Source organism: Stegastes partitus, unplaced genomic scaffold (genome assembly GCF_000690725.1).
Source record: "Stegastes partitus isolate 25-593 unplaced genomic scaffold, Stegastes_partitus-1.0.2 Scaffold414, whole genome shotgun sequence".
Lineage (NCBI taxonomy): Eukaryota > Metazoa > Chordata > Actinopteri > Pomacentridae > Stegastes > Stegastes partitus.
The window spans coordinates 463,099-471,351 of record NW_007578145.1 but is presented as its reverse complement, the minus strand read 5'-3'; the positions used below and the strand labels follow the sequence as shown (position 1 = coordinate 471,351).

The 8,253-nt window shown below is 42.7% G+C and overlaps 1 long non-coding RNA gene across 1 annotated transcript; it reads left to right on the top strand.

Moving 5' to 3' along the window:
- The first annotated feature begins 264 nt into the window (after positions 1–264).
- LOC103360088 (uncharacterized) lies at positions 265–2,744 on the top strand. Its single transcript, XR_520339.1, has 2 exons — positions 265–458; positions 548–2,744. It is a non-coding gene; the product is annotated as an uncharacterized LOC103360088 (long non-coding RNA).
- The last annotated feature ends 5,509 nt before the right edge of the window (positions 2,745–8,253 follow it).

Below are 8,253 nucleotides of genomic sequence, written 5' to 3'. Positions count from 1 at the left end.
AATCAGTCAAGTCCAGGGATTTGATGGAGATGATGAGAGATTCAGTCTTCAAACAGCTACTAAATGGCTGCTGTAATGAGACAGTTCTCTCAACTTCTGCTTTCAAGGTCTAGAATGAATCTTTAAGCCCAGTGAACTCGTGTTGTGGCTGATTCCACAAAAAATCTGATCCTGTGAGGTCCTCGGGTAATAACATTGACCCGTTATGAACACAGCTGTATTAGGAGTCTGTTGAATGGAATCAAACACTAGACATCGATCTCTGTCATCTCCAGGTTTTGTGGATCATACCATTCGAGTGGCTGCGCTGGACACTGATCCTGGTTGCCATGGTGATCTCTGGCTCAGTCCTCGTGCTCACCTTCTGGCCCGTCGTCCGCGACGACACCAAGGTGATGGCAGTGGCCACGGTGGCGACCATCGTGGTTTTGCACACGCTGCTGGCGGTCGGCTGCAAGGTCAGTGAGCTGCTGCCGGGGCGCCGCCTCACATCTACGGAACACGTTTAACCTCCACCGAGTACTGAGTCGCTTCTCTGTCCTTTCAGCTCTACTTCTTCCAGACAGCAGTCCACATACCGCCACCTACAAGTCCCCCGATTCATGTGACACTGACCACCAAACCCCACTGACCGATACAGAGGAGGGAGGGGAGCTGGCAGGGAGAGGAGAAGTGAAGGCCATCTGTTATGTCTGGAATCACATGCAGATATAAACCAAGTACAAACATTCTGCTTGAGGCAATGTTAATTATTGCCGTCGTGTGATTGGTTGTATGCTTCCGTGGTGAAGCGCTGAGGTGAGTGTGTGTGTGGCTGTTTGTGTAATTTATCCCGAGGTGGTTCGACTGCGACTGAAGTAGCACTTGTTCAGTAAATTAACTACGTTTCTACTGTGATGTTTCAGAATGTAGTGCATCCAGAAGGTCCAGCACGGCTTCCTTAACACTGTGATGTCAGTCAGTTTAGTGAGAAACACAGACGCGCAAGTAACAGCAAAAGAAAACAAAAAGCAAGCACATCATAAAACCATTCCTTCCTATGACACATCATGTGGAGTTTTTCAGCTTAAAAACTAACTTCATCGTAGGTTTGGCACAGGAAGTTCTCTAAATCTGCTGAAACTAAAATGCTTGTGTTGCATGTGGGATGTTTGCAAAGCAGCGCAAACTCAATTCTGTAGACAGCAAAACAGGGACTGCGGCATGTACAGTAGTTATTTTCAGAATTGCTATTTTTTCAATTAATTGCTCAGTTAGTAAAACAAAGAAAGCACTCGTCATAATACCATCAAAACCTGGTAAAGAAAGGACGGCACTTTTAAGTGAGCCGCCCGTCTCCAGCGTGCGTATTGGGAGATTTACAATCAATGGACACAAGTGAAGGTATTTATCCAGTTGTCCCAGCAGGGGACTCTGTGAACATACGTGTTCTATTTGTAATCATAAATCGTGGGTCGCTCGGCTTTTTAACGGTTACAGCTGTAGGTATTGAGAGTCAGCCGTCTGAACACACTCCCTTGGTTCCCTCATTTCGATGGGTTGAAGAATGTTTTATTTATGAAGTGCATGTAATATGTAGTGTTAGTTTTTATGTTTTACTTTGCAAACTGTTTCACTTTTAAGTATTCCTGTGACGTGGGCTCCCCCTGCTGGGACAGACCGAACTGGATCTCTGTAATTAACTTCACTTGTGTCTACTGATTGTGAATTTGCCAACACACACACCAAGGAAAAGCCATTTTTGAATGCTGTCCTAGTCTCTGCAATGTATAAAAATATCAGAAAACTGTGGAGTATCACAACTTCTCAAAGCCCAAAGTGACCTCTTAACCAAAAGATGTCAAACGTACAACTACAGAAATCAAAGAATAGCATAAAGGTCTCTTACTCTTGTCTGTAAGGTCTGTCCACACAACTGGGAACCTGTTACACTAGGAAAAAAGCAAAGGGGTAAACACTACCAATGGATCTGTTCTATTGAAGCGTCCCAGTGAGCCAACACAGAATCAGTTTTCAGCTGCTATTTTCTCATCATCCTGTTCAAAAATGTAAACCAAGGAGGTCAAGTGAGGGAATTCTGTCCACCTCAGCCCCTGTGGTGGAAACACTGGAGCAAATGGACATTTCTGTTTTTTTTCCCCCTTTTGAGCGAGTAAAGAAGTTACTGCGACACGTCAAGTCACCTGATCTCAAACTGTTGTGATCCTCTAAACTCTCATCTAACACCAGAACATGTCAAATCATCTAATGCTTACCTGCAAAACCAAACCACTGTTAACATACGAACATTGTACCTGCTAAAAATCAGCACGCTCTGCTAATGCTAGCACACTGACATCAGCTCAGTTTGGCTGTAGATTAACAACATGTATTAAACTATTGGCGAGACGTCAATCTTGAATCTGCATGTCGGAAAGCAGAACATACTCGACTTATCTATGGTTTGGGATCAAAAAGCCTTGTGGTGATCCCAGCAAGCTTGTTGCATCAGTCACATGTGAAGGAAGCCATTCCAGACTGAGGTACATGGAGGCGAATGTGAACGAACTAAGAACTCGTGTCGATGCACCACATCACCTGCTCTCCTCCTCCTCCTTCCCTTCCTGAACAACTTCAGTCGCTTTGTCTGAATAGATGATTTATTGTAAAGTGAGGAAAAGGTTTATGTCTACAGAACTATTTATTCCCTGATGTGATGCGATTTAGGGTTTTTGTTAATAAAACTTAGAATCTTTACTCCCTCATGTTTGTTTGTGTCATTACATGGCTCTGTGGTGTTTCCTGTGTGATTTCAAACACTTCAGCGAATTGAAAGAGCGGCACCTTGCCCGTGAAGACTTACAGAACCAAGCAGCGACCTCTGGAGCTGAAAAATGAAGCCACAGTGGACGTGGCACAAACTGCAGTTCCTCAAGTGTCCACTAGACTCCAGATGCAAGTCGATCCCCATAGAGCCCCATGTTAAAATGCTCAACTTTACAGCAGAAATAAACAGGTTTACAGCCTGGTGCACAGATGTTTTTGGCTCCTATAGCTAATATCCCTCATCATGACAACTGTACAGAGCTGAATTTCTATATATCACACCTGTTTATATTGTATAAAGGATTAAAGTTGTGCATAATTAAGAGTGTGGCTGCTCTGAGTGACAGGTGCTAGTATGGGAACGTCCATAACCAGCTTCACTAAGGCTCCACCTCTCTTCTTTTTCTTTTTTGCATTCGCCACGACTAAAGACGAGTCCAGCACCCACGCACTGCATATAAACGATTTAGCTATTAAATTTTCGCCCGCTGGGATGTGGAGTGACGCTTTGAACCCTCTAGTTTGGCATTTGGTTGGATGTGACTGACAGCTTTCATGGCGATGCAGTACACGTAAGATCTGTCAATCACAAATTAGCCCCGCCCTAAAACATACCCTGCTGTGTAGTCCAATTTTCTCTAAATCTAAACTAATTAAGACAACATACTTTCTTAGACTTCTGTACAATCTGATCCAGTTTATTAACCATTAGAAAGAATGTTTAAGATCCTTCTGTGCTGGCTTCACATTTAAGACCCGTCCATTTTTATATCCAGTCTATGGAGCCACAACACTTGGCTTCAAAACCTCAGAGGATTCGTCCATTTTTCTCTATAGTCTATAAACTTAGTTTGGACTTGGCCACAAGGGGTGAAAAATAACCCTTGACTCTGACTTAGCTTTGATTTGTTTTAACTGACCGGAGACGTGACACAGTCTCGACTGCCTTCAGACACGGACTTGTCTTTTTGGCTGGCTGCAAACTTGTTGTGAACTTACCCGACCTGAGACTTGACCTGGACTCGTTTCGACTCACTTAAGAGGCTCAGAATGTACAGAATCAAACTGACATTCAAGCCAAATTCTTCACCAACAAACTAAACCCTTTTGGAAACGAAGGCTCCAAGCTTCACGGTTGCATTACGGCGCTGACTTCATCTTTTGTCATCTACACGAGAGGAGGCTTCTGCTGACTCAGTCGGCCTCGTGATCATCTTAACTCCTACTACATCTGAGTCAGAGAGGAGCCTTCCCACTTTAAGAGGAAAAAATAACTCCAGGCAGAGAAACAGATGAAACAGGCTGCTCCAGCAATAACAGAGCTCTGAAGGAAGACGTATGTAGTGTTGTGTCTTTATTGCACAAAATGAAGACATGGGACCTGACTTACTTGAGACCGACTCTCTTAAGGGGGGGAACATCCTGGAACAATACAAAATACATAAATAAGGAAGGAAGAAAAAAGGTCCCTCAGTAGTCTGATACTTTGCACTGAGGGAGAATAATCACAGCTATGTACAGATATTATGCACAGTATTTTTTTTAAAACCTGAAAGACTCGTAGCTGACTCGTGGTTGACTCAACAGACAATTTGTGCAAAAGAAAAAAAATCCAAAGTGTGTCAGTTGTACCTGGGGCTGGAAATGTAGGCCAGCACTCAGCGAGGTTACCTTCATCTGCTGCGTAAGCATCTCTTCCCTCGGCTGAAGCGGAGCTAACTTTCAAAAAAATCCCCAAGGGCTCCCATCAAGACCCAGCTGAACGTCCCAGAGATAACACCCACTGACCCACTAAGACTGCCTTTCACTCGCTTTACTGCAAGGGGAGGGAAGCGAAAGACGAATCGTTAACGTGATGTGTTCTCAGCGCGTCGATCTCAAGTCTCATCAGCTCCAATACGTTATTTAACGAGGCCCTGATCCCAATTCAGCTCACGTTTCCGTTCAAACTCATCTAGTTTGTCTCGTTTGTCTCGGGCTCCTTCATCTAAATTCAAAACGCATTCCCGGCGTCAAACATCACTGGAAACAGCTGCCGGAGTTCATTAAAAGAAACATTAAAATTAAACTGAAGCATTTACATACACAACACCCAGCATCAACAACTGTTAAGTACCGAAAGCTGGCATCAGCCTGATGTGATTCATCGTCATGTTTACATAGTCTGTCATCAGGCGGCTCCCGCTTGAAATCTGGCATTTGAGACTTGTTTAATTTCAGCTTGTTCTTGCACAGCTGCTTGTGTTTTAGTCCCTTTTTTATTTTATTTTAAAAACAGTTACCTTTGGACGTAGCCAGGCTGTTACTCTGTTTTTAGGATTCACACCAACTGTTGGCTTCGTGTTCAGACAAAGGTGTGGATCCCAAAATATCACAGCATCGTTACAGAACTGGTAACAAAACTCAAATATTACATCAGTGTTTGTCTTGTACAATTTTTTTTGCAATACACCCGGACGTGGAATTAGGTTTTGACCATCATCAAGGCAAAGTTGTTCACCTGTGTTTTGGTTTACTGGCGAAACAATCCTATCAGCTGCAATGTCCTCGATACCGACGGTAACACGTCACCATATTTGTGTATCTGAAGAGGACAAAGTACCCCCCAGAAAGGCAAAGAGCAAGAATTATGTGTTCATTTACTAAGACTACTTAACTCTCAGCCACTAATTTGATAATCGCCACCACCAGGACTCATTAAGTAGTGACTCTAGCAGGTCGACTTGGTTGTGGGAATCCATTCAGGCAGCCTGTTTAAAAGCATCGATATGGAGAAGAAAGTGATATATTGCATTACTGATATGGTCTCCCAGCCCTGCTAGTTCCTGCACCCTGAGCTGTAGCTGCACAGATACAAGGCTGTAGTACTATTAGGTAGGTTAGATAACCAGAGGATCTGAGGCTGACTGCACACTGTAGCCATGTGATGCTGCTGCTGTGCTTCTGTTGCCGTGATTCTGGTTTAGTTTATATTATTATAATTAACTATCTACTGTGTTGGTAGCAGTGTAGGGCTAACAACACATTTGTCTGTCACACTGTCCTGTTTGTAAATTCAGTAATCCCATTACAGTTCCTGAGTACTTTTATTTTGAAGCTGCACAGCCCACTGACACTCTGATTCTCTTGGATGTTCAACTCAGCCCAGTTCTCTGCTCATCTGTGCAGCCGCTCTTTAGGCTGGTTTTCACCAACTCTCCACTTGGCTTTGTTTTAGTTCCTTAATAAAGAGGTTTTCAGATCCTGTGTATGTCATTAAACCGGGGATTTGTGCTCATGTGTGGGCATATGCAAGGTTTAACAGAAGTAAAACAAACTCCTCTCTGCAACGAGTAACGCGTAATACGTTACTGCTTGGTAACATCTGCTTTAGTTTCACATAGTTCAAGTGCAGCTACGCATATCCATAGCGCCAAAGATTAAACCGTAAATACCATCGAAATGTGAGCAATTATCAAATGAGCAGGCACAGCTTGAGCCATCGGAGCCAGATGGAGCCGCTGCAGCTGTGCTCACAGTCAGTAGCTGCACACATTTAGAGATCGGCTTTTTAAATTCAGTAATGAGCAATAAATATAACCATGTAAAGTGTCACATCAACACCCTGTTTTCTAGAATCTGCACTGTGGCCTTAAGCTGACGCTATATCATAGCTGGGCTGGACGGAAAAAAAAAAACTGTTCCTGGGTCACGGAAAGCAAAAAAATCATTGTGACCGAATGTGAGGCAGCAAAAACTTATTTGAGGGGATAGAAGTTAATGCGACAGAAAGAAAACTTGTTGAGGGAACACAAAACTTAATTCGAGAGATGTAAAAGCTGCTGAGAAGAAACGCGACAATTACTGAGAGGGAACGAAAAACTTAATGCGAGAGAAGGAAAACTGTCTGAGAGGAGAATTCAAAACGTAACGAGAGGGAACAAAAACACCTCAATAGAGAATGAAAAACATCATGTGAGGGAACGTAGAACTTGTGTAAAAAAAAACCTGAAGGAACAAAAACTTTGCTGAGGGAACACAAAACCTGATACGAGGTAATGTCAGACTGAGGGAAACGATATACAAAGTTACTGAGAGGGAACGGAAAACATATTGCGAGAGGAGGAGAATTTAAGGGAACTAAAAACTAAAGGAAAGCAAAATTTAATGCGAGACAAAGAGGGAATGCAAAACGTATCGAGAGGGAAGGTAAACTTATTGAAAGGAAACCAAAAATGTAATTCAAGGGAACACAAAACCTAATGTTAGGGAAAACATTTTGAGAGGGAACTGAAAACAACACGAGGGAACAAAAAAACTTCTTAAAAGAGAACGAAAAAACGTAATGCGATCGACCGAAAGACTGACTGTTATAGAAAAAAAAAACTTATGGGAACAAAAAACTTTTTATGAGAGAAGGAAAACTTGAAGAAGTAAAAAAACGTAACGCAAGGGAAGGGAAATTTGTTGAGGGAACACAAAATGTGATACGAGGTAATGCCAAACTTAAGGAAAAGACAAAACTTACTGAGAGGGAACATGAAACATGTTACGAGGGAAGGAGAATTTGAGGGAACTTAAAACTTTATGCGAAAGGAAAGCAAAGTTTAATACGAGACAAAGAGGGAATGCAAAACTTGTAGAGGGAAGCTAAACTGAAAGGAAATAGAAAATTTAATACCAGGGAACACAGAACCTAATATGAAAGGGAAAACAGTTTGAGAGGGAACAAAACATATCGTGTGACGCAAAACATATTTAGAACGAAAAACGTTAATGTGAGAGATTATGAAACTTTCTGAGAGGGAACCAAACACTAATCGTAGAAGTACGAAAGCGTATTGACAGAGAAGGAACAGCGTAAAGGAATACCAAACTTAGGCTCGGCTGTACTTTGCATTTTTCTGCTAATTAGCAAACATTAGCATGCTAACACTCCAAGATGTCATTTTTTGGTGCTAGCATTAGCATTTAGCCCAAAGTGCAGCTGTGCCTGAGACAGCATCTGGTATGGCTCAAATATTTAAGCGTATCGACTGTCTGGGAGGTCTCTGGTGGCGTTTGATTTTGTCCGAACATGTTAAGAAATGCCAAACTTAGACTCGGCTGTACTTTGCTTTTTACTGCTAATTAGCAAACGTTAGCATATTAACACTCCAAGACGTCTATTGTGGTGCTAGCATTAGCATTTAGCCGTGCCTGAGACAGCATCTGGTATGGCTCAAACTTTTAAGCGACTGTTTTGGAAGACGCTGGTAGCGTTCGTTGTTGTCCGAACATGTCAACATGTCAAGATGCGAACTGCTCGGCCAACGTCAATCCACAGCAACACCGAATGGACCTCGAAGTACCTGTAATCTGCATCTAGAACCACCTGCTGAGCCACATCCAAGAAGTCGTTCCCAAAAGCACATAAAGAAACCAAAGCAGGAACAGTGACGATAATTAGGTTTTGGTAAAGCCGTTGTT